The sequence below is a fragment of the Calidris pugnax genome, unplaced genomic scaffold (genome assembly GCF_001431845.1).
Source record: "Calidris pugnax isolate Ruff unplaced genomic scaffold, ASM143184v1 scaffold219, whole genome shotgun sequence".
Classification (NCBI taxonomy): Eukaryota; Metazoa; Chordata; class Aves; order Charadriiformes; family Scolopacidae; genus Calidris; species Calidris pugnax.
Window position 1 is genome coordinate 19,124,906 of NW_015094507.1, and position 9,227 is coordinate 19,134,132.

At 44.5% G+C, this 9,227-nt stretch overlaps 1 protein-coding gene across 1 annotated transcript in view; it reads left to right on the plus strand.

Moving 5' to 3' along the window:
- Positions 1-8,966: 8,966 nt before the first annotated feature.
- The window catches only part of LOC106901777 (clathrin coat assembly protein AP180-like), a 68,145-nt gene continuing 67,884 nt past the window's right edge, over positions 8,967-9,227 (plus strand). Inside the window, exon 1 of the mRNA XM_014964746.1 lies at positions 8,967-9,091. The gene's annotated coding sequence lies outside the window, so the exon portion shown is untranslated. The remainder of the gene's footprint in view (positions 9,092-9,227) is intronic.

The following is a 9,227-nucleotide window of genomic DNA, read 5'->3' on the forward strand; positions in this document are numbered from 1 at the left end:
GAAGAGTAGGAAGTGAGAACATATCAAACCATCCCAGTCACGCTACCCCTTCTAAAGCATAGCTGAAGAGGTTGGTCTTGCGTTAGCAGACTGAACTTTAAGCTCAGAGGCCTTAGGAAAATTAAAATGTGCACTGAAAATACCAGAACTATTAAAAGATTAGGGATTAAGTGTTGCTAAAAATATAGAAAAATATCACTGTGATATACATATCCGCATATATAAGTTTTAACATACATTCATGTATCTAATTGCCTAATACAGCTTCTTTTCAAGTGAACAAGGGTTGCATATGGTCAAAACATATTACAATTCATAATCTCCCTCTCCTATTATCTTATCTAGAAACAATAAGATTTCTCTAAGCCTGGAGAAAAGGAGGCTGAGGGGAGACCTTCTCGCTCTCTCCAACTCCCTGAAAGGAGGGTGTAGCCAGGGGGGGTCGGTCTCTTCTCCCAAGGAACAGGGGATGGGACAAGAGGAAATGGCCTCAAGTTGCACCAGGGGAGGTTCAGATTGGATATTCGGAAAAATTTTGACACAGAAAGGGTTAATAACAGCATTGGGATGGGCTGTCCAGGGAAGGGGTTGAGGCACCATAACTGCACTGGAATGGGCTGCCCAGGGAAGTGGTTGAGGCACCATCCCTGGTGGTATTTAAAAGATGGGTTGACACAGTGCTTAGTGACATGGTTTAGTGATGGGTTTTATGAGAGTTAGGTTGATGGTTGGACTGGATGACCTTAAAGGTCCCTTCCAGCATAGACAATTCTACGATTCTGTGATTCTATGACTCTATCTTTTTTTTTTTTTTTTTTGCTTAAAACTTATTTTACCTTCTGGGTTGAAAATTTTACTTTCATTTGACATGTACCTGACATCTATTTGAACCTCTGCTGAGCAAAGCTGTCACTGAAATTATAACTTTGGAAATTTCTTTGCAGACTTTGACAATCCTTTGCTGTTGGTTTACTGCACAGCTGTGGATTTCTGAGCACACGGGATGTGATTGAAAGCCCGGTCCTGAAGTTTGGATGGTACCACACCGATTCTGTGATTCTATGACTCTATCTTTTTTTTTTTTTTTTTTGCTTAAAACTTATTTTACCTTCTGGGTTGAAAATTTTACTTTCATTTGACATGTACCTGACATCTATTGAACCTCTGCCGAGCAAAGCTGTCACTGAAATTATAACTTTGGAAATTTCTTCGCAGACTTTGACAATCCTTCACTGTTGGTTTACTGCACAGCTGTGGATTTCTGAGCACACGGGATGTGATTGAAAGCCCGGTCCTGAAGTTTGGATGGTACCACACTTCCACTCATCGCAAGGAAAATCCATTGTACCGAACCCCAGCAACCTCCTCCTCGCAGCTCAGCTTCTTTCTACAATGCACTGAGAACTTATTTGGTTAAAACCTGCCTCTAGGATGTCAAAAAAGCTCAAATGAACAGTTCACGTTGCCTTCTTCCACTCATCGCAAGGAAACTCCATTATACTGAACCCCAGCAACCTCCTCCTCGCAGCTCAGCTTCTTTCTACAATGCACTGAGAACTTATTTGGTTAAAACCTGCCTCTAGGATGTCAAAAAAGCTCAAATGAACAGTTCACGTTGCCTGGCAGAGCTCATGAGCAGGAGGTAGGTCATCCTGGCCTTGACTGAAGGCCCACTGTCTTAATAGCTTTTGTGTAACATTCTCTGCCCATCAGCTCCTGCAGGTACTGGGCAACAAGTAAAATAAAAAGATGCTGTAAATGCACATAATTTACTGAAAATAATTCAGGACGTTAAAGATCATGCTTAATGGCAGATACCCTTCTACAGAAATGGACAATTTGCCACCTAGATTTGGTACCAAGAGCCAGACAGGTAGGTGACAGACCAGGCTTAGGCTTCAGGACAGCAGCTATTTACTGATTTGGCGCAGCAAAGACATGAAATTGCCTTCTCTTGACAGGTTATTCTTTTTGCAAGAGTACGAAGAAGCTTTCGCCTCTGCAGATTGTGGCTAAACTGCTTCTCAGCCCGTAGTCTCAGCCACTTGTGCTGCCTCCTGGTCCGGTGGGAGGTGTCCCTACCCAGGTGGTCTTCAAAGTCCCTTCCAACTCAAACCATTCCATGATTCTGTAATACCCCTACAGCAGCATAAGGCTTGCAGTGACAGAGCAGACAGAAGCTGGACAAGTGACAGTCAACGAAGCATCCCTGGCCACGACGGCCACAACCATCAATGATATTAAAATACAATAATTACAATTGTGCAATTATTGCAATTGTTAATATACCAGCAATTCACCACTGAGAGCAAAATGCTGTACGAATAACAAAATAACATGTCTTTTCTTTAAAAAAAAAAGTCAGTTTTACATGCACAGAAAAAGTGAATGACCTCAAAGCCGAGGTAGGTTAAAAGTCTGGTGCTTGTCCCATGGACTGCAATTTCTTCTTAAATATGGCACAAGGAGAAATGAAATTCGGACTTCATTTCATGCAGCATCTTTCCCTCTTTGAGGAGATGATGCAGCTGTGATTAATGCCTTCAGAGTCACTTTGTGTTTCAAAGACAGGACTGTCAATTAGCCAATGAGTAATAAATTCTAAAAGTCACTTAGTAGTAAATTATCTGTTTTTGTATATTCCTGCAAATCTGTTTCATGCTAATGTCTGTGAAGCTTAGCATGACTTCACCGAAATTCTTTGACAGATGTTCCCTTTCCTGCTATCAGCAGCTTCAACGGAATATTAATAAATATTTGTATTTAAGCTGACCTGCAGACTTTCTTAATTAATTCTCACATCTGTCTAGTATCAATATAAAACTGCTATTTCTACATTGAATATATTAGAATACACATTGCCTGCAGAAGCAGGTAGGTAGGTTTTGGTACGCAGGCTTGTTTAAAATAAATCTGTAGAATAAGGTTAGTGCTCAGTATAAAAGAGACGGTTAAAAAATATTAATTAAGCCTAGTTTGAGTCTGTTGTGTAGAAGTACAATATACTTTATAACTCCAGACTTTTGCATTGGAGGCACTACTAAGATTATAAAATTAATGACTAAAACCAATACCCAATAGAGAGGAGGTTCACGGGTACTGACTTTCATGATTACAGGACTTTTGTCCCACTTCTGATACGTGTGTCCATCTGTCCCATTTCTGGTCTATTAACCTCGATGTCATTGCCAGACCCAAGCCAAAAGCTACTCCAGCAGGAAAAGTTATCCTTGTAATGTGGATGACTGAGACCACTAGTGCATTGGACAGCAGAGATCTTTAAGATTATACAGATTTTAGGGTTGTCCTTGCTGGATAAGGACCATACTTGGTTGGTCTATACAGAGCAGCCCAACACGTGCCAATTTACCACCTAAATCTGCAATATTCTGCAGGACATTACCTTGGTGTGGCATGGTTTAGGGACCAGTAAAAGGGCCTGTTAGCTATTGTTTGTGTCATTTTCTCCCTCATATTAATTCTCTCCCTTATCTAAACTGTCTTTTTAATCTTTTCATTTCTTCATAAGCACAAAAAAGGCCTTTCCTATGGGATGCAGGACCTCCTACATCCTACTCACACCTTCGAGCCTGGCCCTTTACCATTGTGTGTCGTTACTCTCTTAGATTCATACACAGGAAAAGTAATTCAAGTGGTCCCCCGGAATTTAATGAGTAGTTTGCTTGGGATGTATGAGCACACGTCCTTCTTGGGCTGTCATTCACTTAAAACCATGGTTTAGTGATGGTTTTTATCAGAGTTGGGTTGATGGTGGGACTAGATGATCTTAAAAGCCCATTCCAACCAAGACAATTTTATGATTCTGTTGGGAAGATTGTCAGCCTGCTGTAAATTCACATGTGTGATTTTATCACAGTAACCAAAGGAACTACTGGACCAATTGCCATTAAGTAGGGTGAGTACAGAGGCTGAATGAGTTGTTATGGATGGAAACCACACAACACCAAGCAATGAGGTTATATTTAACAGCAAAAGCATAGAAACTCCTGGGTGTCATATGATTTGGGTATCTACTGGTGTTTTGCAACTTCTGCTGGATGTGCTGTAAGGGGAAGGTACTGCTACCTACCTGGCTCCATCAAGATAATAGGAAGTCAAGAGGGTCCTCCTCCTTTGAAAAGTCCTTTTCTCCCCCTTCCCAGAGCTAAAGGGATGTGTTCAGGACTCTGCTATCACTATGGTTACAGCCAGCATCTCCGGGAGATCTAAGAGCAAGAGGGAGAAGCAAAGCAGCAGTGCTGGGCATGAACAAGTAGGGTCTTAACCTCTGCCTGGGCTGTGAAGGCAGGAGGAAAGGGCACCAAAGCTGGCTGAAGAACTGGAAGATCCGAGAGTAAAAACCAGGAAACAAACAAACAAACAAAAAGCAGAAATACGGCGAGAAAGCCATAACTTAAAGTGCAGGAAATAGAGTCCTACATGTCTCAGTCCATCACCTGAGACACAGGCATCTGTGGTGCATAATTCCAGTGTGAGGTGAGATGAAGCATCCTCTACACATGCCTCATGGGTATCTGAAGGTGAGATTAACACAGACTGACTCTTTTTTTCTAGTTTCAAAATCAGTTAAGAATTGTCTTTGAGCATTTGTCTCAAAATGGCTGTTCAGCTCGTCATTAATCTGTCTTCTCTACTTCAGGGTCTTCATTATGTAGTTGAAAGCACAGTTATGAACAGTCAAGGAAAAAAACCCCACAATTTGGGTTATTCTTAACAGCAAGAACCCTTTCCAACTGCTTTTATGACCCTCGTCTAGACCTCCTGGTGCATCCCACCAGCCAAGCTGTGAACCTGGAATTCACAGGGCCACCACACCAGGTGACTTCTCAGGACCGAGTCCAAAACTACCATTATCAAATGGTAACCCCAAGCCCCTCTCCATTTAGGCCTGGGCAGATGCCTCCGTGGTCTCTCCTTATTAAAGTAGCTTCCTATTTTTCTGTGTGGCTTTTATTACAAACCTGACCTCCTGTTTTGTGGAGTTGTTGGGATTTTTATTTGGGGGGTGGTGGTTGGTTTGAAATCCAAAAGCAATACACCTTCAGTAGGTCACATCCCTCTACTCTGAATTTTAAGAGTATCGACGCTTTCTTCTTGTCTCATCTTCTTAAGGCATCTTAGGTTTTCAGAAAGACCATAATGCGTCAGAAATTCAGAGGAGGATGAGATTTGTCTGAAATACCTCTCGAACCTCTCAAGGTCAAGTGGTCCTGGTATTGTTCAATAAAATCTCTGTACACAGAGGTCAATGGAAGTTCATCCATTGGACTGTGGCAAGAAACCCCGAGGAGCCCCGTGTAGAGCGGTACCGACCAAACACGGTGCAGATGTAAATAAGACAAATTCTCATTGTCCTTTTTATTCATGGCACTGGTTATTTGTTGCTGAATATGCAAGTAAGGGCAGGTAAATTAGCATCTTAATAATGCTTCTGTAATTGCAATCATGCAGTGTGCTCCTTTGCATACTCCACGACCTGGCAACCTGCTGCTTATAACCAAAAGACTGGAGGACCTCTTTATTCTTTGCATTTAAATTCAGTTCACAATACATGCGTTTTTAAGGCAATAGTACAAATTGTCTAACTTATCTTTTGCTTAAATATTTTGACAGTATGAAAATATAAAATGAGCTGAGTATTTGGTGACACAGACAAGAACGTCCATGACACAACCTGCTGGTAAGAATATGGACTACTCCAGCAAGTACCCAGAGCTTCAGGTTAATCTTGGTTCAGAAGATGTACACTAGACATGAGTGAAAGGTTGCATCACCAATTAAATACTTTGCCTGGCATAGAGTGAGAAACGATCCTGCCTGTGGCAAGTAAAGCCGCTCTAAATTTCTGCTGGGTCAAACCAGGAAACTCCAAAACAGCTTGTGTATTTTTTTCTCTATAATATACCAGTTAAAAAGAAGCCTCCCATCTTTTGGAAAGTCAAGCCATTCAAAACCCCCATCAGTATTACCAAGAAGAGTTCAGAGTCACTTGTAACACCACTAATGGGACATGAAGTACCTGTAGATGCCCAGAGAAGCTGTGGCTGCCCCATCCCTGGAGGGGTTCAAGGCCAGGCTGGATGGGGCTTGGAGCAACCTGGTCTGGTGGGAGGTGTCCCTGCCCAGGGCAGGGGGGCTGGAGCTCAATGATCTTTAAGGTCCCTTCCAACTCTAACCATTCTATGATTCTAAAACATGAACTTTCGGTGCAACTCCAGCATTTATTCACTTGGTAATTCACTCATGACCAAGTAGAGCTGACACACACTGATGCTGTGGTTGTACAACCTTCTCACTGTTGGACTTTCGGTGCAACTCCAGCATTTATTCACTTGGTAATTCACTCATGACCAATTGGAGCTGACACGCACAGACGCTGTGGTTGTACAACCTTCTCACTGTTGGAATGTGAAAATCGCTTATGGGAACATTCAAAGTTCCCTGATGCTTATTGATAGCAATTAGTAACATAACGCTTTACGTCTTTTTTGAAATCCCTCTCTGTATTCAACCACTGCATCTGAGAAACCCAAATGTCTTGTCTGCTCTGTAGAAATGATGGAGATTTCACCAACATTGAAAGCCTGCAAATCCAAACACCTTTCTGCAGCGGACACAGGCACCATTTGAAGAGTCGTCTTGGAAGCCATTTTCCATAGAAACGGTAACTTCAACTTTTGAGCATTGTTTTAACAGGGTTCTCAAGCTTCCAGGCTACCTAGGACTTTTAAAATCTCGTGGTTGTTAGGTTAAAAAATAACAAAGTAGTAAAAAAGCTGCTGATTCATACTCTCACAGACGACAACCCCTCACCAGCGTTCTGCTCCTGGGGTAAGAAATGGAAAGGTGCCGTGTGTCTCTGGACACAACGCAACCCAACTATGGCTTCACAGGCACAAATCTTCCAGAACTGACCCTACATGCTGTTTCCCCGCCCCCCCCAACTAATTAATGACACGCACTGCCATCGCCTTCCAAAATTTGTTCTAAGGGCAGCAGGAAGTCATTGCTACCAGCGCCGGTTGGGTTAGAGGAGCTCCCCTGTCCCCCAACTTAAAATCACCTTCCTCCCAAACTAAGTTTCAGGAGGATTTGTGGCAATAGACGTGTGGCACAATTCTCAGTTCTCCGTCCCTTGCTCCGTTAGGCTTTAATTACACCATTAAATTGAGGCTGTGTTGTGACCAAGACCTTTAGGGCATCTTAGATCATGGAAAAAGAACCCTTCTGAGGGATGTATTTTGGATATTTTTGGGAAGAGCAATACCACCAAGTCACCTAGACCTTTAGGATACCTCAGATAACAGAAAGAGAACCCTTCTGAAGGATGTATTTTGGATATTCAGAAAGGGAACCCTTCTGAAGGATGTATTTTGGATATTTTTGGGAAGAGCAACACCACCTAGTCACCTAGACCTTTAGGGCACCTCAGATAATGGAAGGAGGACCCTTCTGGGGATGTGATCTTTAGGGTACCTCAGGTAACGGAAGAAGGACCCTTCTGGGGATGTGACCTTTAGGGTACCTCAGATAACGGAAAAATAACCCTTCTGAGGGAAGTATTTTGGATATTTTTGGGAAGAGCAACACCACCAAGTCACCAAGACCTTTAGGATACCTCAGATAATGGAAGGAGGACCCTTCTGGGGATGTGACCTTTAGGGTACCTCAGAACCCTTTTCCCTTCATGACCTCGGTGTGTGTGTATTTCAATATATGGAAAAGGAACACCACCAAGTCACCCAGACTTTTAGGGTACCTCGGATAACGGAAAGAGAACCCTTCTGGGGACGTATTTTGGATAATTTTGGGAAAAGCAACATCACCAAATCACCCAGACTTTTAGGGTACCTCAGCTAACAGAAAGGGAACCCTTCTGGGGATGTATTTGGGATATTTTTGGGAAGAGCAACACCACCAAGTCACCAAGACCTTTAGGGTACCTCAGATAATGGAAGGAGGACCCTTAAGGGGATGTGACCTTTAGGGTACCTCAGATAATGGAAAGGGAACCCTTCTGGGGATGTATTTTGGATATTTTTGGGAAGAGCAACACCACCAAGTCACCAAGACCTTTAGGGTACCTCAGATAACGGAAGGAGGACCCTTAAGGGGATGTGACCTTTAGGGTACCTCAGATAATGGAAAGGGAACCCTTCTGGGGATGTATTTTGGATATTTTTGGGAAGAGCAACACCACCAAGTCACCAAGACCTTTAGGGTACCTCAGATAATGGAAGGAGGACCCTTCTGGGGATGTGACCTTTAGGGTACCTCAGATAACGGAAAGGGAACCCTTCTGGGGATGTATTTTGGATACTTTTGGGAAAAGGAACACCACCAAGTCACCCAGACTTTTAGGGTACCTCGGATAACGGAAAGAGAACCCTTCTGGGGACGTATTTTGGATAATTTTGGGAAAAGCAACATCACCAAATCACCCAGACTTTTAGGGTACCTCAGCTAACAGAAAGGGAACCCTTCTGGGGATGTATTTGGGATATTTTTGGGAAGAGCAACACCACCAAGTCACCTAGACTTTTAGGGTACCTCAGATAACGGAAGGAGGACCCTTCTGGGAATGTGACCTTTAGGGTACCTCAGCTAACGGAAAGAGAACCCTTCTGAGGGATGTATTTTTGACATTTTAGGGAAGAGCAACACCCCCACAGCAAGGTTCTGGAGAGATCTATCCCCTGTGCTAGTTTTGGGGTCCCTCGGTGTGTTACTATTATAGGTGCTGCAGACGGGGGGGAGAAGCCTCAGTGGCTCCAGCTCCCCTCACATCCCCCAGGGCCTCCGGCAGGGCTCCCCCGGCGGGCTCCCCCCTCAGGGGGAGAAGCACCTTCGCGGGGGGGTGTCGGTGCGGACACCTTTAAGCGGGTGTCTCCTTTAAGAGGCGTGGAGGGGCGGAGGGGTGGAATACGACAGGGAAGGCTTTGGAAGGGGGGGGAAAGCAAGCAGAGGGGGGCTGTGCCCTACGGTACCGGGCCAGGCCCGGCCGTCCCGAGCCGGGGTATCAGGTGACTGCGCCGGTTCCCCGGGGCTCCGTCCCGCCCTCCGCACCGGGGTAGGGGAGGGAGAAGGGGGGGGCGGCGCTGCTGCGGCAGTTGGCGGGGATTAGGCTGCGGGAGGGAGCCGGGGAAGGCGGGGGGGGGGGATCGGCGGGTTAAAGCCACCGGGTGGGAAGAGGCGCAGCAGGGGCG